The 27,988-nt window shown below is 42.8% G+C and overlaps 1 protein-coding gene and 1 long non-coding RNA gene across 3 annotated transcripts in view; one reads left to right on the top strand and one right to left on the bottom strand.

Moving 5' to 3' along the window:
- The window catches only part of RBFOX1 (RNA binding fox-1 homolog 1), a 1,384,890-nt gene that overhangs the window by 837,003 nt on the left and 519,899 nt on the right, over nt 1-27,988 (top strand). The gene's annotated exons all lie outside the window — the stretch shown is intronic.
- On the bottom strand, nt 9,660-11,644 carry LOC140686915 (uncharacterized). Its single transcript, XR_012060921.1, has 2 exons — nt 11,449-11,644; nt 9,660-10,858 (listed from the first exon to the last, which is right to left on the bottom strand). It is a non-coding gene; the product is annotated as an uncharacterized lncRNA (long non-coding RNA).

The following is a 27,988-nucleotide window of genomic DNA, read 5'->3' as shown; positions in this document are numbered from 1 at the left end:
ACTTAACATCAGTGCACTTTATGGGATGGTGATTGGCAGGGGCTGGAAGGAGCAGAGTGTGGAGGCTTACTGTTTAAGGCTGCAGAGCCTCAGTTTTGCAAGATGAAAAATTCCGTGGATGGATTGTGATGATGTTTGCACAACAAACATGTGAACGTACTTAAGGCAGCTCAACAGTGCACTTAAAAATGGCTAAAACTGTAAAACTTGTTAAGTACATTTTTACCACATTTAAAAAATCAGTGTCCTTTTCTGTATCAATGTTATAATAAAAAAATAGAAGTGAGATAAATAAAATGAAATGTTCCATTTCCATTTAATTTGGGGGCCACTAGAAGGGCTGTGTGGGTCTTTGATCGTTTCATGCAGAGTGCACAGGCAGCTGCAGGAGTCCTGACTGCAGTATCTCAGCAGACTGTTGAACACTGGTACTGAGTGTTTCCCTCCAATGCCTCGCCCATCTCCCTGTAGCTTCTTCTGCCACCCAAGTCCTTGTAAGAAGTAACCTGTCTTCTCCCTGGCAGAGCTGCCTTCACTATGATTCCAATGCCAAAGAAACGACTATTTGTGTTGAGCAAATTTAACAGAGCCTTAGTCCCCAGGGAATGTGTATTTTCCTCCTTCACGTTGGTTATCAAGTTTGCAGATCACTGTTTCTCTGCTTCCTTAAGCTCTCTGGCCTCTTTCGAGATTCCTCAGTGATTTGCTGTCCCCATGGCCTCTTATCCTGGTCCTACGTTCTCTTGGGGGTGCACTCACACCTTGATTTTTGTCCAGCTGCATGTCAGCATTTCTAAGACCGGCCACTGGGCAAACTGTTGCGGCGAGAGGAGGCTTTGCATCGCTGGTTACACTGTGCAGCTCAACTGTCTCCATCACCACCTGGTCTAGACCACCATCAGGTACTGCCTGGAGGATGGTGACAAACTCCTGTGACTGGCCTGCTCCACTGTCAGCCGCCAGGGCGGGGGGCTTGGAAAGAAGTCGCCCTCTAGTTGAATTCTCTCGGTGGGCGGCTTCTCATTGCTCTTGGAACAAAATGCAAACCCCACCCTGCGGTGACTGAGGCTCTACATTAAGCTGGTTCTTACCTTGCTCTCCAGCCTCGGCTCTTGCCGCACTGGCCTTATTAAGCTCCAGGGCACAGGTATCATTTCCATCTTTCACCACAGTTTCCCTCCTAAACCGTAGCCACTGTAACTTTGGCTGTTGCTTATGGGAAAGCCAAAGGGAGGCTGTATCTGGCTTTAGAGAACCTCATCCCCAAGGCCAGAAAGATAAGAGCCCTGACTTTTCACTAACAGTGGGAAGAGAAGCAGCGGCAGCTTTTATATGGAATGCAGTATTTATGTGCTTATCAATTAATTTGTTCATTGATTCAATACATGTTGAGCACTTCACTACGTCCATAGTCTGTATCTCAAGCCGGGAGTTGGGGAATTCAGTGTCGGTGTTATTATAATTATGTATTTTAAATATTTCATAAGGCAATTAAAATAATCATGCTGGTGACCTTGGCCTCATTAACACGAACAATTTGAACACTACCTGCCAGGACAACCCAGCAACAGGACCACCTTTATTGATTAACTCAGATATGTTTAATCATCTCCAGGTCAAGGTCAGTCCTTTTGGTGGCCTAAATATTCCTGGAAGGCACTAGAGTTTGGGATAAAGTAGTAGGAACTGGTGGAGCTTCCACTGAAGGGGGAGAATCTCCGTGTGCCCACGTTGCCAGAGAGATCAAAGCTGGACGTGAATAAGCCATGTGGGTTTAAGAGGAAGAAGAGATGATCGGATCCTTCCCCTGCCATCTGGTTCATAGCCGTTGTGGTTACATGTCTCCACGGAATGCTGCATACCCTCTCTGGAGGTCATCCATTGACATTCCAATGCTCTGTGGACCATCTTAGTGCAACGTTGGCTTTACGGTAGGATATGGCAGCTACCGCAAAACTGAAGGCTTCAAAATGGATCTACCTACTCAGGACTTCCATTCTTGCACATAATAGTGTCAAGCGAGGGCGCTGAAAAATCATATAAAATAAAGGTCCCAGTGCTAATTAAACTGGGCTTCTCAAGTCGTTTTTCACATTCAGTTTAGTGTTTAGTAACTTGGCTTTTTAATGAAGACTTTCTTTCATGAAGTTGGAAGCCCGATGCTGCTTGTCTTGTATAGTCTAATACTTCACCGTGGTATTCAATTTCTGTAGCAGATTAGAAACCGCTTAAACAGATAGGTCACCAGTAGCTTAAGCAGTGTTGCTTTTAGGCCATTGCTTTGCAATTGATTAATGATGGTGCTGAGCTGATAATTGATAAACGGATTGATTACTTAAAAAATAATTCCTCTTTGAGCAGGCAGACAAAGAGCTCTAAGTATATACACTGTGAAAGCAGCTCCCGGCCTACCAGCCAGGTTGCAAATGGGGGGAAAATTGGTTTTGAATTGAATATTTGAGTATGTTTACTTTGTTATTAAAATGATTTAAAATGGAAGTTTGGGGAGTGGCAGTAAATAGAAAATGTCAATGTGCTCATTTCAAGTAACAAGGTTTGAGGGATTGATTGAATAATCAATTTGGTTATGAGCAGAATTTCAAACATAGAAATAATTTGCTGACACCCCCCGAGGGGGCAGCCCACTGAATGTTCCATTCTGTCTGTTTAACCTCTGGACTCCAGAGTAGAGGAATTTGCAGCACCTCCCAAACTTGATTTATGGGAAACAGCTGTCTCCTGCTTGTGTCACAGTGATAAAATGTTTTACTGTCTTGGGTGAATCTCATTCCTTGCAGGGGCCCACATGTTCAAGCAGGTGGGAGGATCAGAGGGTGCGGGCTGAAAAGAGGGAGAGAAAACACAATCAGGGGAGGCCTTTATGCTAATAGAAGCTGAAACCACAAGAAACAAATACTAGGTACCAATCCCTTGATCCCTATAGACTACCAAGTCTACACTGTGCATCCAGCTCTCCACACATCAGATGTGTTTCTTTGCTAGCTTTCTTAGAGCTTGTATGATAAATCAGTTCGTTAACTCCGATGTGCAAAAAAATAATTTGTTTCATTCTTTACTTTGAATCTAGTCTCCTATCCTACTCATCAGGCAAAATACTCATTTTCAGCCATCTCACAGCCCTGAGGATGGGTCATGGGCCATCAGTTGATAGTGGTTACCAAAGCAACAACTGCTGTGCGGTGCCCGTGGTTTCTCCTGGCTTGGTGGCTCTGTTGCTTCTCTATCATCCTTAAGAATGATGGCTCTGTAGTGAAGCTGGAAACCCTGGCACTGGAAATCCAGTCTTCCTAGGGACACCATGCAATCATCTTCTTCTTGGGTCCCAGAGATGTCTGGCCCATTTGCAGAATTCGGAGTTCCTTCTCTCCCATTACCTCTCGAAGGCACTCCCGCCCTCCTAGTTTCCTTTCAGGTCACCTGTGCTAATCTCTCCCATGAGTTTCTTATCCAAAGACCATGAACTCAAATACCAACAAAACTTAGGCAAGTAAATGAATAAGGCAGACCTGGTAGAACACAATCAAGACATGGGGACCATGGTGAACAGGAGAACATAATTCAAGATACAATTAAGTAAAATGTACCACTCTACTGGTCAAATGAACCCCTCCCCTCCATATATATATATACACACATACACACACACACACACACACACACACACACACACATACATATACATATATGTTGTTTTCCTTAGGCTTTAGCTAAATTTAGGAAAGAAAAAATATTAATTTCAGACTATGTCTTTGCATTGCCTTGTGCCAAGAAACAGAACGGGGGTGAAAGTACAGGAAAGAAAGGAAAAAATATGGAGAGGAAAAAACATATTAATATTTGAAAAATGCCCCTTGCTATGCACATCCTGAAGAGGAAAAGGAAAGTGTGAATTAGCCGTGATCTAGTAACCTCTAACTTAAAGAGACTTATTCTTTTCTTTCATTGATTACAGGGGAACTCTTTGTATGAAATAGAGCCCCATGCAGTGATTAACTGACTTCAGTGACCATGTGAGAAGGTGAGGGGATTTTGGAGATGATGATCCATTTCTATCAAGTTGAGGTTCAAAGACCAGAACCCAGCTGGTCTCCAGAGCTCGCTTGTCCTAAAGTGAAACTAGGTTTCTGTCTTATGTAGGATAAGTGTTCCATAACTCTCATTGTGGAAGATGAGCATTTGGTGAATATAAAATATACATACACCATGATATATTCTCTATCTCCTATCTACCTATCTATCTGTCTGTCCATCCATCCATCCATCTACCCACGTATCTATCTTTTTTTCCTGTTAATGTATCAATATCTTAATTCAGAGTAGGAGATACTGAAGATAAAATAAATATTAGATTTAATTGTAAACACTGTATATGAACTCTGGAATCTAAAGTGCAGTGTTGAGTGTGTGTGTTTGCTCTCACATCCCAGATCAGATCGAGAGACATTTACAACATAAATGTCCCCAAGGGCCAGGCCCATAAGACAGTGAATCCACTTGCCAAGTAGCATCTGATCTCAGGGACGACTGGGAGTGGTGGAGACTAGGGGAAAATGGAAAGCATTTGCACCAGATGAGGGCAGCTGCGACTCAGCATTAGCCATTGTCATCCCTGTGGAAATGGCGACCTTACACTGCCGGATCATCCAGTAGTTCGAAAAAAGTGGTACTTCCGGGTTTGCATTAGAAATATTTGATTTTTAAATACTGGCAAATAAATTACATTTTAAAAAATGGAGTGGCCCAAAGAAATGCATCTTCAGAGTCCTTGCAGCCCACAGATTTGTAATAACTACATCACCCATTCGCCACCCCTGCATTCCAAGTGCCGGCCCGGAGACTGATACAGAACAGGTGTTCCGTGGAGTAACTATACAGTCAATGAATGAGTACACACATAAATATTTAGACCACCAGAGCTTAGCTAGTTTCCCCCCATGATTTCCTATCAGGAAGGGCACATTGTGTCCTCTGTGCACATCTAGAACCAGTGGGGATGATGTGTAAAGGTGATCGCCATCACTAAAAATAAGAAAGAAGATGAATTTTATATTTTTCTGAGCTGTAATGACAGAGGGTGTCTAGGACTTCTCCCAAGGAGCCTTTTCAGTGTGCTCGGGGCTTTCCTGGTTTTAGCCCTGAGAGCCCTGCCTCTCAAGAAACCCCCCCACCCCAGTCAAACCAGGACAGTTGGTCACCCTCCTCTTGACCCTATTTGCTGTGACTCAGGGGCCTCGAAGATGCTGTAGATGGGTGTACAGGCATGGTTGAGATTTTACCCGCTCTTGGTTGTGTGGTTCCTTTCTTGCCACTTGGATGTAGCCAACTCTGAGGATCTCCCCACCCCTGATCGTTTAGTGGCACGTCTTGGCGTAAGTTCTCCCCAGACTGCTCGGCCATTACGCGTCTTGATGGGACTATCTACGGGCTGTTTGAACAGGTGCCTTGCCACCTGCCCAGTGCCGCAGATGACTCTGCAATTTAGCTAATGCATTTTAATTATTTAGGTGACATTTTGCCTTGTGCGATTTTAGGGGGAAAGGTAAATCAACTCGGGGCTCAGGCAGTTTCTCTGTGTGATGTGGAAATATATAACTAATGGTCAAAACTCAGGCCCGAGTAGGAGATCATTTTTTTCCCCTCCCTCTCCCCTAATGTACAAGATGTATTTTAATATTAATTTCTCCTTTATCCATATATCAATAATTGAGTACTGCATCAATTAATATGCCGGGCAAATTGCATTCCCCAACCTCTCCTGCGCGATGTATTTCAGTAATGGAGATCATTTTCAAGATAAAGTATACAATTTAAAATGGATTAAAAAGAACAACTAATAAAGGAGAATTGATTCGGGGAAGGAAAAAAAAATTGGGGATAATTTCAGGAAATCTTAGCTGTGCATCCAAGCCTGTGGATTTTGTAAGGAGAGCCTGTCGGAATGATCAAGTTTTATGCACGCTGCAAAATTTCCCAGGTCTGCAATTGCAAAGGATGAGGGAGAAGGAAAAAGACACACACACACACACACACATATGCACACGCACGCACGCGCACACGCACACGCACACATACACATCTGGTCTCCTAATGAGGGCGTGTGTATAATCTCCGTCGGTAGGTGAGGAAGCTAAAGATCTGAGCTAGCGAGTCTGTCTGAGGCTTTCCATTTGCTGGGTTGAGTTGGTGGGGCTTGGTTTTCGCTTTTGATTTGCTGAAGTGGCACGGAAGCCCCAGCGGCCCAGCCTCCGGCCCCCCTCGGCCGTCCGCTCCCCCGGCGCACAGCCCGGCGGAGCGCCCCGCGCGGGGAGGCGGCCGCCCCCGCCCGGCGATGGGCAGGCGGCAGCTTGCAGCGTGGGCAGCAGGCAGGCAGCCTCCCAGCCCGCAGTGACACGGCGGGGTCGGTAGATGGCTGTGTAGACAAGTGTGCTGAGCCGCGTGGTCGAGGAGCAATGAGTCCGGGGAGGCCTTGACCGGACTGGATGCTGCTTTTATCTGAAGTACATTTAAAGAGATAAAGGGGAAGCCGGATTGCTGCACATGTTCTTTTCTCTGCGGCTGGAGCTTGACTTTGAGTTAAAAAAAAAAAAAAAAAAACCAAAACCTCAGCGGCTGGCCTGCCAGACTCAGCGGCTCTGTGCACATGTGCCTGCCTCCAGAGGATCGGCCGTCTTCCTGTAAATTCCACCCGTGGGGACGTCCGTGAGCCTCCCACCGGCCGTCAGGACGCGGTGTAGCGCCCGCCTGTTTGTGCTCACACCACCGCTCCTCTTATTAATACTCCGAGCATCCTCGGTGCTCGTGGTCGCCACTCTTGCTCGCTGCCTAAGGTGTCCGGGTTTGCTCGTTAAGGAGCCACACCAAGAATTTGTTACCAAAGCAGCCTTGACAGGAAAGAGAGGAAAGGCGAGAGTTAGGGAAAGAGAGAGAGAGAGAGAGAGAGAGAGAGAGAAAGAGAGAGAGAGAGAGAAAGAGAAAGAGAGAGGCAGCCTGGAGCAAGTCACACCACACACAGTGCCACTGAAGGAATGCTATCCTCGTAAACTCACAAACAAGCACACCAAATCTTGTGTAAGGAGAGAAGAGGGACTCTCAGGACTTGACAGGAAAAGGCAAGATTTTCTACCCACTGGTTTCAGTTTTTCTTCCAGATACTCTTGGTGAAGTAAGGAGACTTCTGTTTGCTGACAGAGAGCCCTTCATTTCTCTTTCAAGATGATGATGTATTTGTGGGTAGGTAGCCCTGTCTCTCTCTCTCTGTCTCTCCCCCCACCCCTCTCCCTCTCTCCCCCTGTCTCTCTTTCTCTCTGATTAATAAATTGACTTCGGGGATAAAGATTGCAGCCCAGGGTAATCGCATTTTGTGTTAAGGTGATGATGCTGGTGGCAGAGTAATCTTGCGTTGCTGTATAGTACATGTGCTTGCATTTCCAGTGGGAGTTAGGCAAGACCTGGTTCATTAGCATTAAGCTGCAATTTTATTTTCAGTTGCAAAAAAAAAAAAAGGAAACAAAACAAAACAAAAAAAGACACGCGGGGGAATGCAAGGATTTCTCTTTTCTTGAAATACTGGGATGGCGAATTCAGGAGGAAAAAAAAAAATTTCTCTTAAATAAGAAAAAGGTCCGGAAAAGCCGGTTCAGGCATGAAGCAGATTCTGCATCACTTGTAAATGTGCAGGATTTCATTTAATTACTGAGAGAGAACTGCTCTGAGAAGTGATGGCTTTGTTTGTTTGTTTTGTTTTGTTTCCTCTCGCAAGTGACTACTTGTTTGTCATTTGGGGGCTGAGGGTTGGAGATGTGAGTGGCGCGTGTCTTATTTTCCTTCACCAGGTGTGTGTTGGAATGTGTGTATTTTACAAGATCCGTCTGGGAAAAGATGGATTTCCCTGGACTCGTACTGGCTTACTGATAAATATTATATAGTTGTTGGTTTTTGTTGTCTTTTTCAGGAGATGGTATTAAAACAAAAGCATCAAAGTGGTAACCTGTAGTTATGAATTACACTATGCAACTGTCAAGGCAATTTAAAAAAATGTTTTTTTAAATGAAAGGCTTAGAGACATTTCTCAGTCACGTTTGGGGGACACATATGTTCTAGTTGAGTTTGGTTAGTGAAGGAGTCGTGTGCTTTTATCAGCCCAGGAACCAAAGACCCAGCTCTGTGATTTCATGTCAGAGACAGGCTGTTCCCCGTGGTTTCAAGGGAGGGAGGCGTGTGCGAGGTGAAATGGTGCCTCTCTTTTTCGTCAGCATCATCATCACGGTTGTTTTTTGTTGTGCGGCATACTTAGGAAAACCTCTTTTTATTCCCCTCCCTCCAGTCATCCTAGCTCAACTCAGATCCATGAACTTGTCTTTGCTCTAAGGAAGAAAGCCTCTTTGTTAATCATCCCGGTCCTTTTGACCTCCGCTGGTGTCTCAGATGGCCTTGCCCCTCAGTGAGCTTTGTGATGTAGACTTTTTCTTCCCCTTCTCCCCACCTCTTTTCTTTTGTGCATTTTATTTTGTAGCGACTCTAGCTCCATTGACACCTGGTTTATTTCTGCACAATTCAACACAGTGAATTCTGCCGGTGGGAGAGACTGTATCTGTTATTATTTTGTTTTCGTTCCAGGGCAAGTTTCCTCTTTGAACTTGCCTGTCACTAAAGAGGTGTTTGGAAATATGAAATCACTAAATAGCATTAACTTAACATAAACTTAACAGAGATCATTTCACCTCGAAACACTGAATTCTCACGCCATCGATTTCTGACAGTGGAGGTAGAAAGGTTTAAAATTTTGAATGTTTACAAAGGTTGATTTTTAAGCATTAAGATAATTTGTCACGTGGAATCACAGCGTCAGCTATTAGGGAAATTACACTCGGGTTTGAGGGAAAATAGTCTGTTTTGGCTTTTATTTTGTGAATGGATCCTGACTAACTGTAAACAAATTTCGAGTTTTCTTAAGCTGTGGTTAACAGTTTCCTGGTGACAGTTTTTCTCTGAGCTGCCAAGAGGCGCCGTTGATTTTATTTATGAAGTTTGCTGGCTCTTACACGTGTGGGTCTTTGCAACTCAAAGCAGGGGGGATGCAGTGTGCGTCCCAGGCGCTCTCCTGGGTCCTGAAAGCTGACCAACCTGATTGCTAGTAATTAGTCCTCAGCTTGTAAAAACGACGTCCCTTGATTTCTGTTTTCTTCTTTCTGACCGATTCTTTTCCAGTGCTGCCTGTTTTTATTAACTGCATTTATCAAATTGAAAAATGGTTACTACCTCTTTGCCCTGTGCTCAAGGATTCTATTTACATCTTTAATTCCGATTTTTGTGGGGGGGGGATTGCATTCAAAAAAATGGCAGAGACTTTAAATTGCAACAGCTGGATCCATGCTGTTAAGGGAGATACGAATTAGTGAGCTAGCATTAACGCTATGAGGTTGCAGGGTTTTTCCATTTTTTTTCTTTCTTTTTTTTTTAAACACAGAGGTTCTACTGTTGCCTTCTAGTCTGGAAATAAAGATACTCTAAATGTGGCTGCTATCTCTTTTAAGTGCTCGTCTTGCTTCAGGAAAATAAGTCTCAGCTATATCCATGTATGAAAATGGTGTTTGCTGGTCTCTCACGGATATAAAAATGAAAACGAAGAGGCCTCGAGATCTAGTAAAACAGGTTCCGAATACAGTTTATTCCCTTCCTTGTTTCTGAAATTTGTCACATGGGCTCTTTGCATGCACCTGTGTTAATACAGCATGATTCCAGTCAGAACACTTTTATTAAGATCGGAAACTTTTTGCTGGGGCGCAGGTGTGGGAGCAGGTGGGGTCGAACCTTCCCTCTTTCCCTCTGTCCCCACTCAGTCATTGCGGTGAGTCAGGACGATCTTCGCAGAAGGAGAAAGGCAGTGGAATGCCTTGGAATGGCCCCAATTAAAAGCGTAGTGTAGCCCCTGTCAGCCAGTCTGATCGTGTAATTGCAGATGCACAACATCAGAATCTTTCAGCCCGTCGAGCATTTGTTTAGTCTTTCCTTAAATTTCTCTTGGAAGTTTTTCCTGTAAAAAATAATAGCGCTAATTTGTGTGGTGCTTCATTTTCCCTGGGTGAGGACAGGTTGGGGTGCAGGGAAAAGAAAGTTGAGTTCTCCGGCATCCTTTGTTAACTTCTGGGCAGTGTCGATTCGCCAAACTCGGGTACAGTGGAAGAGAAAACCAGCTTCCACTGGGGTCTCCCTAGAAAGCAGGGGAGTCGCTTTTACCGAGGTGCTAATCTGTGTGGGGTACACACACCCTCAAATAAGATAAAGCCCCCTTGGGCAGCAGTCTCCAATTCTACTCTGGTTATTTAATTCCACTGGCATTAGTCTTCCTTGGGATACAGTTGAGCAGTGTCTTCCCAGGGCTCGGCAGGACACACTGAGGACTGACACTTGCTCATCTCATTCAGAGGTAAGACACCATTGGCTCTCACCCCTCACATCCTGGACCAAATGGTCCCCAGTGTCAACTCCACTGCGATAAGTGTCCATTTTCGACTCTGGAAGCTTTCCATTTCTTCTTTTCTCTCTTAAAATAGAGCACCACTTCCGTTTTATTATTTCTACTCAAGCGTCCAGGCTCTCTCTCTGTTCTTTTTACTCGTAGTTAAATACTGCAGTCTCGATTTTGACTTTCTTAGCATTTTATAGTTTCCCTCCCCCCATCATTTTATAAACCGAAGTTTATATATACATATCCAGGCTTACCCCGGGGGCAGGAGAGCAACAGGTAGAGAATTTCTGAGTGACTTTGTAAGGAGGTGGGAGAGATACGGCCACCCTAGTAGGCAGCATTGATGCTCTTGCCAATGTTGTTCAATCCCTTAAAAAAAAGGAGAAGAAGAAGCAAAACCTCATCATTCTTTCTACGAGATCCTGGGAGTCCTGTATCTCCCATCATGCGTTACCCTTGGCAAAACGTCCACCAACCAGAATGTTCTATTCTCAGCCTGCTCTTAGCAAGCTGATGAGGTATCTGAACATACCTGCAGCCTGTCTTTGGCATTTCCAGCTCACCCTGGGTATGTGGGGACCCTCCTCTGAATCCTCCATTTTCTTTCCCGAATGCCTAAAGCGTTTTCTCCTCTGTGCTCTGCATCCCAGTGCTTGGTTATAAATCTATGATAGATGGCTTGACTTATAGATTCTATATAGAGCAGAGATGATGCATGAATTGTAGATATAAACGATAGCTGTTTTATGTTCTAGGGTCATCACGCCAACTTAATTTAAACCACTTCAGGGCAGAAACACCCCTTCCTTTTATTTTACCCCCTCCTTCCTCCTTAATTTCAAACAAGCAATACACACACTCTGTGTAGTGAAATTAGTCTCTGAGAAGAAAATAAACAGCACTAACTCTTCTACCACCAAAGGCATAGATCTAAATACTAACCCTACTTAATTTCTTACCGATATTTCCCCAACGCACACATTTGCACGCATTCGTGCAGTATCTTCTCAGTTTGGAGACAACATTGGTTATAAGGATGAGAAGGGAGGCCACTGACTTACTAAGAGGGTTTGTTGTTGTTTGTTTGTTTCTGCTTTGTGCGTGCGTGTGGGTTTATGTGCAGACGCACCAATGCTATCGCGTCAAAATGCGGTCTCAATTGTAAAACGCGTCGCAAGTTCAGATACCTTGAAATGTGAAGAAGGAAGCCAGAAGGCCTCCAAGAGGGAATGTTCTGTTGGGGAAAAAATGAGATCATAGTTTAAGAACTTACTGTTTTGTAACCTACCTTTGTCACGTAACGTTCCGTGCCATTAAGTATTTTCCACCACAGGGCTGTTAATGTTAGCATAGACGGTATTCCGGTGAATGGATGTTCCGTATCTTAACCAATTCTCTGTCAGTTGCTGCTGCTCATAAAAAGTTATGCTGGTACCTAGCATGGTGTTAATATATCCATTAAGCATACACTCGTTCAGTCTGTTGATTATTTATTAAGCTTTACTGAGCACAAATTGTATGCTGGTCATTCCACTGGACCTTTGGGAGTAGACCGTAAAGATGTACTGAAAACTAGGAAGAGCTGAAAATGGAGAGTTGGTTGTTAACATCAATCACCGTTTGACTGCCATCCACAAATTTGCTAATTCTTTGTTTCTGCTCCAGAGATGTGCTCCTTTCGGCCAGATCCAACCCTAGAACGTCTTCCTTTTCGTTGGGATTCCTACCTTTGCTCTGGTGCACTGGAGGCTGGAGCAAGGTCTGTTTTATTCAAGTTAGTTGACCCGTTAATTGAGTGGCTCCTTTTGGGGGAATTTGTGTTAAATTTGTGCTGGTGGCAACCAAAGGAAACGTTGTAGTTCTCGTGGGGAGGAAGATTTCAGCCCTTTATCCCAAAAATGAGAATTTCTATGCTTTCTACGACTGGACCGCTTTGTAGCAAGATGCCTCAGGAGTACAAAGATGACCCCTTCCGCCCTCAACGAATGCTGATTCAGAGATTCATTTCTACCGGCCTGGCAAGTTCATTTAGCCACCCATATGGTCTACCAGATATCTTAGGGGCTGAGAAAACTGGACCCCCGCCAACTCTGATTTCTCTGATGAAGGAGCTGATCCTTACTCATCTCTTACCTTCCTCGGCTGTCATTTCTCCTGGGGTCCTTGCTGTCGTCTGTGTGTCACCAGGGGCAGCGCAGAGCCCCGCATATACTCCGCTCTCTTGAACACTCTAATGACCATTTTCTTCCTCCATACCAGCCAACTTCCTGCTCTGCATTCCAACAAAAGTACCTCTGTGATGTTGCTTGAAGATATTTATTAAACATTGGCCAAGGGCTGGTTTCCCAGCATCCTTAAGTCAGTGGCACCCATGTGTTCAGATCCTCTTCAGGTAGAAGAGGAGTGATTGGCCCTCGGGAGCATCCCAACCTTTTGGGTGATGAGAGAGAAAGTGCATGGCCCGAACCTTAATGAATGGGGGCTGGTTTATGACTTACATCTTCACCCCCTCTGGCTTAACCATTCACGGCCTCCACTCACTGCTGACTCTCTGGCAGAAGGAGTAATACGTTATTTTCCGCCTGAGCACCCAGAAGCCATTGATGTAAATTGATTGGTACTTTTTTTTTTTGTATTTTTCTGAAATTCTGTTTACATGCACGTTCCTCTTTGTCTGTAAAGTGATTTGTATCAAAAAAAACCCCATCCATTTTTCTTTCCAATCTAATAATGACACTAAACTCATTGAATTCTTGTGTCTAAAGATTCTTGTGAAAATGATGGTTCAACTATATAGGGCAGCAAATACATAGCATTGCATCGAAGGAAACAAAATAAAAAATAAGCCAATGTTTTCTCTCAGTAGGAAATTCTAGGCACTAGGTTTATTCCTTCCATATATGTATACATGCATATAATTTTTTTAAAGCAAAACCTGATGAGTAGTAATATAAAAGGGCTGTGGAGGCTTTATGTTTAAGTTTTAAACATAGTCTTCAGTCAACTCTGCAGGTTTTATAGCCCCAGAGGTGCAGACCAAAAAAAATAAAAAATAAAAAACAAAAAACACCTGACTTAATGTGAAGCAGCCCTATTCTTCATTTTACATTTTGAGTGGTGTTTCATATACCTTTAGAAAATTTCACAAACTCTCAGACAAATACTTGATCAAACGATGCAGGTTTGAACGACGCAGCCAAATTAGTTTCTGTGTCCCCTTTCAGAGAAGAACAAATTGAAAAATTGACATTCAATACCAACAAGATAATTTCGGGAAGCAAGAGAGCATTGTTTTGACAACTAAGGAACACGAAGCTTTTAGGACAAGTAGAGAGAGAATTGTACATTGTGCTTTCCCTCTTTTATCCAAAGATGTCTTAGGTGGAAATTCAAGAAAACAATTGGGAAGGAGAGGTGGGTGTAGGAAGAGGGAGATTAGGAAATGATTGGGGGAGGCGTAATGCTGTTTCAAGAGGTGATGTACCCTGGATAGAATGCACCATGGCTGTCTTGGCATTCGGATCTCATATTCCCCATGGTTTTATTAATTAGAATCAGTCTCTCAAATTTTATGTAGTGGATTGACTCCCCCAGGTACCATGACATGGGGATTTCTGTGTTCCTTTTGCAGGGTTTTTAATTATTGACATATTATTTACCCCACTCCAATGTCTTGCCAGTTAGATTAGAGGGTATGGCTGAGATGGGAGATGCCTTAGGCAAAGCACATTATAAAAGAGAGAGAGGAGGGCAAACAAGCTCTCTCTGCTAACATTTAACTACCTTGCTGTGGTTACCGTCTGGAATATCCACTCGCTTTGATTGCCCGAAAGTTCTGCCTCTATCTCTTGATACCCAAAGAACAGACTTGGCTTTTCCAATGCATCAAAGACAAATGTTCGTTAAAGAAATGATCTGTTTCCTATTAAAGGGTGACCTGCGGCTTTGTTATTCACGAATCTGTGTATTGAAAAGATCCTTGATTTGTTCTAGCTAGAATGCTCTGTCTTAACAGAACTCACGACAAAATGAAAATTTGGCTACATTTTTGTCAGTGATGTGGAACTGCCTGCTCCCTTGTATTTGGCTGTTTCTCCTCTATTTGTCTGAGTTACCTCGTGAGTCCTTTCGTGTGACAAAGTGCCCTGAGTTTTCTCTACACTTGGGTGTCGTGGTACACAGTAGGTGGGAGCTCAGAGTACATTCATTGGGGATGATCATCTTTCCAAGATCTTGGGGCATCACTAAACAATTAGAAATGTGCTTTTTAATTCATGTGTGTATTCAAAAATAACCACTGAGAGTTTCCAGTGTGTTAGATTCTGTGTGTGTTGAGGGCTGGGGACAGAGTGAGCATGAGATGGTCCCAGTCCTCATAGAATTTATATATAGTTGAGAAGACAGATAACACACAACAAAACAAAGCAACTTGGTAACAAAGGAATCTCTAAATTACCTGCTACTGGATTAACCAGTAGATAAAGGGTTTGAGCTGAGGCTCATGGTTGCAGAAGTGAATTGAGTTTAAAAGGGGGAATATGTGGGTTCCCATATCTGAGAAATCCAGAGATAGACTCAAGGGCAGGCGGATGCAGGTGGTCAAGCCGTGTCACTGGGGACCCCACTCAGCTTCTCAGGTCCTCTTTCCTTTGTTCTCTTCCCACACGGTGGCCGAGGTAGTCACCTGTGGCTGCAAGCTGATCTCCCCTAGGATAGCGGCCCCAGGGGACTGATAACCATTCATCCAAGAAAGATTCTGGGAAAAGTTCTGAGGCCAATGCTGTTGCACTTGAATTGGGCCACATACCCACCCTGAACCAATTCCTGAGACTTGATGTCCACTCCTGGGCAAATACTTCCTGTTTGGCATCTGGGAATAGGCTGAGCTCACACACAGACACACACACACACACACACACACACCATGAACTGAGATTAGGGGGAAAGGTGGGTTCCCAGAAAATATTAAAGAGCTGTTACCAGAAGGAGAAATGAATATGGCTTAGGTAAAAGCAATAGATGCCCACAGTACAAGTAAATCAACATTATAATTACAGCTGGCAGCATCTAAGACAGAAACAGAAAGAGTGCTTGAGTCGTAGACAAGCAGGAGGCGTGTTAGGAATCAAGCGAGACTTTTCCAAGAAGAGATCTTCTCAGCTGGGACCTGAGGGCTAGGAGGCCGCTCTCAGGGAGGAAGTCACCAGATAGAGGTGGTGGTAAGGAGGACTCTGCATGTGAGGGAGTTCCAGAAGGCCAGGTTGGCCGAAGCTCAGGGTGTGAGGAAAGGGTGGCCAGAGAGAGAGAGCGTTCTGAGGCAGGCAGGCACCAGATCATGTTGGGTTAGAGCTTCATGGGATTTGGCCTGACATCAGCGAGCCACATCTCCCTCGCAGCATCCGAGCGTTAAAACAGGGGGAGGCGGACCCTGCAGAGAGCAGGGGAAGACAAGGGGTTGAGCAGCTTTTATTCTTTTTCTCCCTTTTTCTACTTTAATTGAGAAGCCTTAGAAAACTGAGTAGTCATTTCTCTCCCAGGATTCTAAGCACCTCTCCATCTGCTACAAATAACCAAATTCCACCCAATTTGACTTTGTTACCACTTGTGAAAAGCAAGTACGCAGACATACCAAACCCACTGCTTCTCTGCATCCAGCTCTGATCCGTATTTTCAAAGAAACCTGATTCTCAGACCTCTACAATGACTCCTTCACATGTGCTGAATCAGCAGGCCTCCTGGGCTCATTTACCCAAAAACTATGAAGGGAGAGGGGAAGGAATAAAGGGCAAACTGAAAAAAAGAGAGCTGTGGAGTAGACGGAAACCCTGAGCTCTCCTGCAGAGCTCGGAGGAGCAGGCTGGGAGATCCTTGAATAAATCACCCTTCTTTACACAATGGCCTGCTCTGTCCAATAGCCCGGCGCTTTGGGTTGACAATCAGAAATACAAAACACTTTAATAACAGTGAGTGTTGTTAGGAATTTCAAGTATCTTCAAGGGCATTTGACTTAAATGAGCTCAGTGATGGAGTATTCAAGTAAAGAGAGTGTTGTTAATGTGCTAAATTAAAAGGCTAATCAAAGAGGCAAGTGCTACAAATGAGAACAGGAACACAATTAGTTAATGGAGGATTGAGAGTCAGACCAAAGGGGAAGCGTTTTTTTTTTCCCCCTATGCATGAGAGCTTCACATTTTCCATGAAGCCCTTAATGTTTGAAACCAATGAAAGGGGCCAAAACTCTTAAGCCATTCTTTCATTTGTAATATTAAGCCAATGCCGAAGGTAGAAGGTAGCTCACTTTATGGAAGCAAAGGGATTTCACACACGCACACACACACACACTCACGCACATAGGCATTCTTAAAACATGTACAGTCACTTATCATGCATAGATAATGACATTTTTTTTCCCTGAGGATATAGAATATTACAATGGTTAAGATCATGGACTTTGCAGTGAGGCAGAAATGTATTCAAAGTCAAGCCCTTCCACAGTTACCTGCATGTAACCCTCAGTTTCTCCACCTTTGAAATGGGGCTAATTCTGCTGCACGAGGTTGCTGTCCAGCAGGGATTTAGCTGGATTGCTGAGAGCCGTGCCTTTTGGATTAGTTGCTGCTTCCTTCTGGTTGGTCAGGGACCAAACTGTATTGCTTGTTCAATATTTTGCATGTAACCCTTGCTTTGTACCTTTTCCAAAAGGTTGTGGTGGAAATCGAATGATGCATTGTGAGAATTGTATCTAGAATCATACGTGGCTGGTAGTGGGTGTTTGGTAAAAGGGAGCAGCATCGTCATCGTCATTATAGAAACTACCTTCTGCATGAATGTAGGTGAAGCATGAGGGCAGGTGTGCGCAGCGCAGGGCTGACCCCTCCATCTAGCCACTGGGAAACGGTCCAAAGTGTGAGGAGTTTGGAGCCGCCCAGGCTTGGGTTCAGACTCATTTTGTGCCAGGTTCTCACTGTGTGATCTTAACCGTTTTCTTAACCTCTTTTTAAAACTGGCATGGAGCCTGATGAGGCTTAAGGAGGAAAAGACAGGACCATTTTCGTGCCTAGCTTAGTGCTCTGCACTGGAAGGTGAGAACATATGCTCAATTTTTTGCCTATGGCTAAATAAAACTCTCAACTGGAGGGGAAAAGCTTCAGAGAGGGATGAAGAGAAAAGAAATTAGAAGATACGAGCATTTTTAAAATTTGGGCTCTAAAGGAATGAATCAATATCGGGTCCTAGTATCCACATTCTGAAAAATAGATATAGTTAAATGTTCTTTTTTAAAAAAAATAATGATCACTTTCTCCATGAAAATAAAAATGATGTCAGTACACTATAAAGAGTTCAAAATATGAATAAAAAGAAAAATCCCCCAACCTATCACTCAGCCACTCTTAGTGTTTTGATAAATTTCTCCATCTTTTAAAAATATCAATATATCTGATTTTACTTGGCTATCCTTTTCCTCCAGAATTGGAATCGTCCTGGAAATATATTTTCATACAGATTACTTTAGGAACATTTTCTGATGTTCCTACATTTATTTGAAAATATGAGTTTTTAAAGGTTGTGCCTTTTTTTAACTTACTCAATTTACTTACTCACTTTCTTATTATTGGACATATGTTTTTAAAATTTTTACTTTAACATAGCTCATGATAAATGTGAATGAAATGAACAATAGCAACTTTCAAATGCTCCAAGTGGGCGAAGGAGAGTGAGTGGATAATTCAGACAGGAAAAATGAAGTGGACATAGATCTAGGATATTTATCCTCCCCAATGTCAAATAAATGCAAACTAAAAGCAAGTGTTTAGTTAAATTGAGAGGTTTAAAAGGATAATACACTGAGTGCTTGCCAGAGTTTGAGAGTACTCAATCTCATGCCATTTTGGTGGGAATCTAAACTGCTGAACATTTTTAGAGGTTAGTTCGCAAGTATAAAGATTGTGTTTCAGAAGAGAGAAACTTGGACTTTATGACCCGAGAGAGGGGTTCTACCCCAAGGAAATAAACGTTGACACAGGAACAAATATTATGGATAAGGATGCCCGACCGTGAGTTATTTCAGTATACTAAATACCTTCCCAAGTTCTTGTCTGAAAGAGAATAAAAGCCAAAATCTCACTACACGGTGTTTTTCTCGAGAGTGGAAGGTGCCTTCCTTCATTTGAGTGCCCAGGATTAAGACAGTCAGAGCTGTGCATGCAGGCATTCCTTACCTTGTGCAGAACTCATTCCCGTGGCTAGGAATTTATTCTGCCTGCACCAGCATGGCACAGATGGAAACTAAGCCAGTACTGTGCCAACCTCCCCCTAGGCTGGAGGCACGTATGATGTGCGTGGAGAGTGCACCAGTCATTGAAGGTAAGAAGAAATTCAGCAAAATATTAATACTCATATGTGATGGAAAGAAATCTCTGAGTTACATTCTGGAGTATTGGGAATAGCAATCCTAGAATATAGCAGTGCATATACGGATGGCACCAGAACATTTTAGATAGAAGAGCCTCAGAGACAGAAAAATGACGCACCCATTTATACAATTGAAAGTATTTACAGAAGGGGAGCAGATCACATATTGATAAGTGACACCTTTTGAAAAGATCCTATGACAGTTGTTAAGACAAAGATGAAAGTTTATTATAAGGTTATTAGAAGACGCATTTTGTGAAAACAAGGCTTTAAAATGGAGTCAGTGTTCAGCGTATGACATTTTTTTAAACACGTTTGCTTGCCACTAAAGACAAATTCAGGCATTGCTCCCAAGTGTCCCTGCTACCATCCTCTCTTGATGTCAGAACTTGGCGGATGCGCAGAAATCAAAAAGTTGGAATGTCTGACTTCCAAACTGGTACCATTTGGTTCTGGTCTGGAACTCATGTCCAGGGGTTGTACAAATCGGTGGACTGCCCCGAGCCACTGAGACAAGGCTGAAACCCGGCCTTTGCTCCCCTCACCACACTGTATGCTAAAGCCTGGAGCTGCATCCACCTGGAGGGGCAAGGGTGCCATTTGATTTGCATGGAGATTATTACACAAGCCAGCAATTCTTGCATCCACGTTGGGCTGGGCTTGCCCGGTGGAAGGTGCCTTTATCTAACTCGCAACAAAACAGTGTAGGCAAGCAAAGCCCTGACAGGGTCTAGTCTTCCTGTTCCTCTTGCTTTTGGTCATTGGATCCCAGTTCAGCTTCTATCTGCAGGTTTTTTTCCCATGGAAATTCAGATTTGAGAAGGGAGTTGACAAATGTCTACCTTGATTCTAACTCTGCAGAGGAACGTTATTCTGTACATATCCATAGACTACTGGATTCCGTTAACATATATGTAAAGAGGGATCCAATATGGAGCCTAAATCTTCCTGGAAGCCTTAGAATTGCCTTTAGTGAAGTGTTAAATGGTAGCCTTCAAGCATTCACTTTTTTTTAGATGTCTTCACAGGATTTAAAGGAAGAATAAAACATGCCAGGGTATTTATGAATCATGAGATTTAATAGAGACCAACGTAGATCTTATTATTGATGTGCTTACTGCTTCATTAAATTCCCCTTAAGGTTTGCGGCATGGATATGGATCATTTGCAATAATAATTATGCAGTGATCGATTGATTGGGTCTGACATTGCACTTGTCACCTTGAAATGCAAAATTCATCTATTTTCAACAGTGTGCACATTCCTCGCTAATCTTGCACACCAGCATGCAATAGTTTATTTTATGGAGAAAGTACAATTTATGAAGTTTGGAGACTTAACATTAACCTTTTGCTAAAAAATGAAGTATCACTTGTCATCTCACAAAGAAATGAAAATCATCCAACCAGCAATTTTTTTTTGAGACGAGGAAACACAGTCTAATTTCCAAAGAACTTTTCAAACCAGAAATGCATGTACTTCAACTGAGTGCTACAAGTATATTGTCAGAGTTGGGAGGTGTCTGAGCCATCACATGGAGCACGGATGGTACACCTGCCAGCTTGAGCCTAACTCTGCATGTGTGTGTGGACACACAGACACACACTCGCACTCACACACACACATGCACCTTTCTTTCTCTTCCTTCCTTCCTTTTTTCCTTCCTTCTTTCCTTCCTTCCTACCTTCCTTCCATTTCTATGTCTAACTCCCTACCTAATTCGCTCTGCATCTAAAAAAATAATGCAAAACTCTGTTTCTGAAAAGCACGGGTGCTTTCCAAGCCTGCTGTGCAAAATATTATTGTATGTTACACTGTTTGAAGGGTCATCCATCCTCTTCCAAGTTGTTGTTTTTTTAAAAAGAGGTGATGGAAAGCCAGTGATCTCATTCTCCTGCATTTGTACCAATTTTGATTTTCCGGGACTTGAACTATCTTGCGTCCATGACGTGCCGTGTCAGGTCGGTTGAGCAGTTGAGTAAGAATTTATAGAAATGCTTGTGAAGGGCCAGGCATTGGGGTCTAGTGCTGAGAATGAAACAGCCAATGAGGATGACAGGGCCCTTTGTCACATGGCACTTACTTCCTCACAAGGAAGTGACCCATCTTCAGCCCTACCGAATTTACAAATCTGATGTAATCATTGGTGGGAAAGAGATTCATAAAATATTGCTAAGAAATGGTGGTTGAGAAAAAGGTATGTGCAATAAAGTCCCGTCTGAAATATATTAAAAATAATAGTGATATGAGGGAAGGTGTTATTATTATCCACACCATGCGTGTGTGACACTGAGGACTAGAGAGGATAAAGTTCCTTAAATTTATGAGCTAATAAGTGGCAGAGAGCCAGGATATGAAACCCAAAAGTCAATCTCCAGAGGCTGTGCTTTGCACCAATTCGTTTCTGAAAGTACGTACGTACACCAAGGTGATAGCAGTGGTTGGTATGGTTGATGGCTATTTCCTTTTTTTTTTTTTTTTGCCCCTCTGCAGTTTCTAACTGTATCTAGTATGTATATGTGGTATTTACATAATAAATTAATGTAAAGAAATATAAATAAAGAAATGCATATGCCTTGCACAGGGCATAGTAACCAGCAAGCATAATGGTATCAGAATTTGTGTAAAAATACCTCCCAGGTGCTGAACAATATTTCAGAAGTCTCCAGTCCTGTGACCTAAAATGCACTTAACACTAAGCTATGAAAAATTACCACTACCTACTGGCACCCTTTGCCAAAGCTCTTCACAAGCATGAGAACACTCCGACAGCTGCTTCTGTTTTACTGACCTGAATCTCTCTTTCAAACCTGCCTGGACACTTGGAGTCTGTCAACCATCCGTTGTTTAAGACAACGTTGCTCCCGATTCTGTAATAACATGAGTAAAAAACAGGATTTAATCTTCCATATACATTTTTGATGTGTGAAACCCAGAATCATTTGTTAAGCGAAGGAAATTCCGTACTATAACAGAATAGCAATTTTAGGATTATATAGATGTATTTCCTAAATTTGTATATAAATTAAGGCCAAGTTAAATAATAAAAACAGCATTTATATCTTAAGTGTCAGGTGCTGTATTGAAGACTTTGCATTATCAGCCTCTAAACTCTGTCCTCATCTCCTCTCCTACATCCTCCAACAGAATTGAGGGTATAACCATTGTACCAATGTTTATCACAGCTTCTCATGGGAGAGAACCAGTGTTGTCTGAAAAACTTTCAAATGAACCTGGCACCTCACTTCATCCCCATCAAGGAATTATGTCCCTCTGGTTAGAACAGTCTATTCTAAATCTGAGATGGAAGGAAATTATACCTAAGTCAGAGGTGAGAGAAGTGAGATTTAGAAAAGTAAAAATCTTGATCAAGATCCGGTTTTCCTGGCTTTCAAATAAATGGCACAATAGGATGGAAATATTGGGCTTCTATAGTCAAGCCAGTACCTTTTTTTACTAGATACCTCCTTAGTGTGGATATTTAAACTATGACACCAAAAGACAAATATTTTTGAAGTTGGTTTCATGTTCACGGTCAGTAGAGAAAAGGACAGGAAACCAACAAACTCTAATGCTCCCTGCCTTCAACTATGCTCTTTGACTGAGTATTTTTCTGTCTTCTTTCAGTTGTGAGTGGCAAAAATAACCACCTCAAATAAGCTTAGACAAAATCACACATGAACGGAGAATTTACCGGCAAGTCCAAGAGGTAGATCTCAGACGCAGCTGCACCGAGAAATTCAGAGCATATTCTCAGAAATCTCTGTCTTTCCTTCTCTTAGCTCTGCTTTCTTTAATGTGGGCTTCAGTCACAGAAAAGCTTTTGTTTCTGGTGGCCACCAGCAACTTCAAGGTTATGTTCCTCTAGCTAAGGATATTTAGCTGAAACAGACTATCTCTGCCCCCAAAGTATTTAAACTTAAGCAAAAGTCCCAGGATTGCCTCTCACTGGTTTAGTTTAGAGTCTATACCCATCCATCAGCCAATCACATTGGTCCGGCAGTAGTATATGGTAATTGGCCAGCTCTGGGTCACATGACGTCACACAGAGGCAAGAGCTCTCATCTTTTCCTCTGCAACCATTTGATCTGAGAATGGAGGAGGTGTGGTTCTGCTAAGACAGGTGGAGGTGAGCAATGGATGCTAGGCAAGGAATGCAATCGTTCTATGACTTTGTCTTTGTCTTTGCTAGTGACAGCTCTCTGAAGTGATTCTGTCTGATAGGATTGCTTATGCTGCAGATCTCTGGTATTCATGGGACTAAGAAAAAGTTCTAGAATACTTAGAATTATTTAATATCCCCCCCGCGGAATTCTCCCTTGCTCCTGGAAACTCCTTTGCTGTGGGTCTATAACAGCACCATGAACTATAAAGGGTCCAGTCCATCTGTGTGTTCATTGTGTTCTTAACTTCCAGGTGCATGATGGCCGTGTGCATGTGTATGTTGTGCGCCATGTGTGTGAGTTTCCATCTCTCGAGATAACTCTGTTATCCATTCTGTTAAGAGAATGGGCAGTGTTGGATAATTACGTTGCAAGGTTAGTTGAAAATTGGCAAATGCAGGAATCAGATTGTAAAGTATTTTGTAACTCTTCATTGTTCATTTTACATTTCTGGTGATGTAAGCAGCAAAAGAACAAACACCCCTGATGGGTTTTAGTGATGAACTTAAGTCTTTGGAACCCCTTACAATTCAATAGGTCATTGATTCAAGACTAACTCATTGCCTTTATTCTGAAACATTTGAGTTCTCTAAGTGCTCAAGACTTTTTTCTTTTGGAAATCAGTCTGTCTCAAGGCCCCGGTGTAATAAAAATTGTTTGGTTTCTGCTGTAATGGTTTAATTTAATTCAACAAACACTTATTGAAAATCTACTATGTGTGGGCCCCATATTCATAACACATGATGCCTGCTCCCTGGAAGCACCACATTTATTAAGGTGAATTCGGTAGGGAGTGATCTGCGTAGATGCCCCGAAAGTTGTCTGATGAACAGCATTAAGCAGATACACAAGCAAACGAAATAGAATGTTAATGAATCAATTAAACCAGTATTTTTCGTGCACCAGGCACTCTTTGTAGCAGTGGGCATGCAGAAGTGAGAAGAGGGACAAGATTATTGATGACTTGAAGCTTGCATCCCCAGATGTAAGGGACAGACAGGAACCAGGGAAACCACGTAAGTGGATGCATGATGGATGGCAGCCTTGGTAAGCGCTATGCAGGGCACAAATGGGATTTGGAGACAGGGCATTCAAGAAGGGACTCTTGGAGGAGGAGATGTTTAAGCTGATTCTCAAAGTGAGAGGGACCAGCCATGCAAAGAGCCAGTGGAAGGAAAATTCTAGGCCGTGGGGAGCAGGGAGGGCAGCAGCTCTGAGGCTGAAAAAGACTGTTTAGGTTCAAAGTCAGAATGGCTGGAAGGTAGTAAGCAAGAGGGATTGTGCCACACAATAAGGTCGGAGAGCGAGGTAGGGGGGAGCCTTCCTTCAGGGACTGAGAAACCTTCCAAGGACAGATAGAGAGTCTGTGCAAAAGCATAGCACATTCTAGAGATATTTCTAGGTCAGAAAGTGCGAGAAGAGAGGCCACTTCAAGATGAGAGCTAGACCTCAACTTAGAATTCCTTGATTCTTGTACACTATTTTGCTTGTTCAGGAGGTTTATTTTATTTTTTTAACAGCTTTATTGAGGAATAATGAATGCATAATAAACTGCCCATATTCAAAGTATGCGCTGTGATAAGTTTTGATGTGTGTACCTACCAACAAAGCCATTGCTACAGTCAAGACAGTGAACATCTCCAGCCCCCAGGAGTTCCCTCCTGCCCCTCTGTCATCTCTCCCTCAGCTCCTGCCCTCCATCTTCCTTCCCCAAGGCAACCTGATCTGCTTCCTGTGCCCATACATTAGTTTGCCTGCTCTAGAATTTTATATAAATGGAATCACAGAGTAGGTGGGCTTACTATTTAGAGCCATTAATCCTACACAGAATTCAAGTCTTCTGATCTTTTATTTTTTTTCATATGTCTTTTGTGTCTGGAAAGTTATTTAACAATAACCTCTTTGTCTACAGTTGAGATCCAGAACATGTGTTTGCTTGACTCTCAAGAGTTGCGAAATTTCTCTGACTTAAAAATATGAGGCTTACCTACTCTTTTCTTCTCTCCATGATCAGTTTGGAATATTCACTTGACCTAGAAAAGATAAAGGGGATGAAAATGACAAATGATCGGGGAAGTGGGGGCAGAGGGGCGAAGAGATGAAGTAAAGGAAGTTGCAGCTTAATCATTCTGATCCCAGAAATAAGATGTAGGGATGACCAATTTTCAGCTAATTGGAATGAAATAAAATACATTTCGCTAAAATTGTGCTCGACATAATTTAATCTCTGATGATTCAGAACGGCCTTGGGGTCATCATGAATATAACTCTGGAATCAGAAGCGTGGGGAAGAGGGATTAATTGAGAATGCATATTCAGGGACTACGTGTGTGTGCCTCCACAGATACGCTCACAGCCCTTCCAGTAACAGTAAAGAGCCTCTTCATTTAATCTTATTTATAGACAATTTATTCTTTGTTTGCTTCCCAAAGAATTTTAAACACTTGCAACTTGCAGAGCAATGTAACCTATGACTTTTAGATGTTGAACTATACAAAGGACAGGTATAGAATTTATTCATCCACCCATTTATCTAGTAAACACTTATGACACACTTGCCATCCCCACAATATTTTTCTAGATTCTGCGCATATGGGTCATGAACAAGATAATTATTTCATTCCCTGTATTTGGTTATGTGTGCTTGTGTGTTTGAGCATGGTTCACTGGGAGTTGTTAAATATATTATTAATTGATTATAAAATATGAAAGCCGACCCTGTACAAAGAAGTTTAAATTAGTACCACAGTTTGGCAACAGCCGTTGCAATTAGAAATGCCCATCCTGTTGATCCTCTAATTACACTAGTAGAAATTTTTCTCAGAGATATACTCACCCACGTGCACAAAGATGCACGTATAATGAGGCTCCTGTAGCCTCGTTTGTGGTTCTTAAATGCCCATCAAGGTAGGACCAGTTGAACATACCACATACTTACGATTGAATACTATGCATTTCTGAATATAATGAGGTTGATTCCTCTGCGCTGGTGTTGAGCAAAGTCTTAGACATATGGTTAAGGGGTCGGGGGAAGCAAGAAGCGCAACAGCGCATGTGGCGGGCTTCCGTTTGTCGAGAGGATGGAGAAGGGGCCATTTATGTGCGGTACAACAAGACACCAGACCCTGTTAACTTTTGAGAAGTTACTGCCGATCAGGGAAGCTATGACATGTGAAGGGTGACCTCTTTGGATTATTTTAAATAGTTATAATGTGCATGCATTGGCTTTACAGTTTTGTAAAAACTAGTTTGAAGAAAGTAGATAAAATAAGTAAGGAAAGGATGCACATAGATTGTCTAATATTTAACTTGAGGTGCCTTATAATTATTTTATGCAACAGTCTCCTCAAGTTTCTATTCTGTGTCCCTTTTCCATGTCCTGGAACAAGCTAATAGAAGGCGGGTACCCCTGCCAACAAGCCCTCATTTGGGGTTTCCCTACCGCCAAGAAGATGAGTGATGCATTGACTGCCTCTCAGAACCCTAAAGCAGTGTGGACCCTGAAGGAGGATGATGTCCTCCAGGTGGATACACCGCCACCTGAAAGGTGATGCTCCTTTGGGCCAGTGAGGGTGGGCAGCTGTGGACTAGGTGTGGGACCAATGACTCAGCTCAGAAGAGGAGGGCCCCTGTGCTTGGAGGCTGGAAAAGATGTTGGTAGAACTTTACAGAACCCGGGGATCCCAAGCCCAGATGGAGGGAAACTGACACCAAGAACAGAGCCAGCCACACAGGGACAGAATTTCCTCCTCTATTTAATAACACCGTGAGGTTCAAGGAGTGAAGAGTCTCCAGGTGAAGAATAAAAGAGGAGCTGATTCCAAACAGGAAAAAAAAAAAATTGAACTGAATCCCATGGGCCATTGCCTTCATGAATTCACTGATTAATCCATTCATTTAATAAATGTGAATTGGCATTTTCTTTGGGACAGACTTTCTTTGCTACATGCTGGGCACATGATGGCAAGACATTGAGACCAAGTCACTGCCTTTATGAAACCTTTATTTCATGGTAGGGAGAGAGTCACGTCAAATAAGCTTGCAGACAAATCCATTATCATAAAACCGTGATAGGGATTATGGAGGACACTTGCTGAGTAAAACAGATGGCCTTGAGCATGTCACAAGAGCAGGGACATTCTCCATCACCTGGATGTTTAGAAGTCTGCTCATGTTAATAATTAACAGCACCATCTCCACTTCACAGCTGAGGACATGGTGGGGCAGAGAGACAAAGCTACTTGCCCACGAAAGCAAGTAGGACTGGGGCTTCAGTTAGAACAAGTTAACACAGGGCTCAGGCTTCAGGAGAGACTGAACAAACTTGGTTGGTCATTTTCACTGTAAAATCCAAGACCTTCATGTGCTCAGCACTTACAGTGAACAGAGGTCTCTAGGCACAAGGATTAGTCTAGCTGCTTTGGTGACATTTAGACTATTAATTTAGAACATGAAGGACCCAAAACCATAGCCCCTCTGCAGAGGTAAATGAGGCAGAGGCCCGGTAAAATAGAAACTGGCATTAATAGTCTAGACGCATGACTCATTATTTTATTTTGTTGTTATTGTAAAGGTAATGTGACAAAACGGAAGTGTCATAGGAGAAAAATCAGTGACTAAAGACTGAAATGTCTGTCTCTGTTTACTCTAGCCCCCAGAGCAGCAATGGGCAGTAAAGATAGGTGTGGTTTTCGCCAGGGCCAGTGATGATATAAAATTAGGGTTCTTAACCTTTGCTTGTGGGTGGACATCAAAGTTATCAATGGACCCTCTGGAATGGGGCACTGAACAATATTTCTGGGGAGAAAGTCCTCATTCCTTTCTTATTCTTCTAAAAGGACATGGTGGAAAAGGCAGGTTAAGGAAAACTGCTCTTCTCAAAAAGCTGAGAAACCGTGGTCCCCTATCTTGAGACATTTGGCAA

This window comes from Vicugna pacos, chromosome 18 (assembly GCF_048564905.1).
Source record: "Vicugna pacos chromosome 18, VicPac4, whole genome shotgun sequence".
In the NCBI taxonomy this organism is placed as follows: Eukaryota; Metazoa; Chordata; class Mammalia; order Artiodactyla; family Camelidae; genus Vicugna; species Vicugna pacos.
Note: the sequence above shows the minus strand (reverse complement) of the source record. Positions and strands in the feature narration are given on the sequence as shown.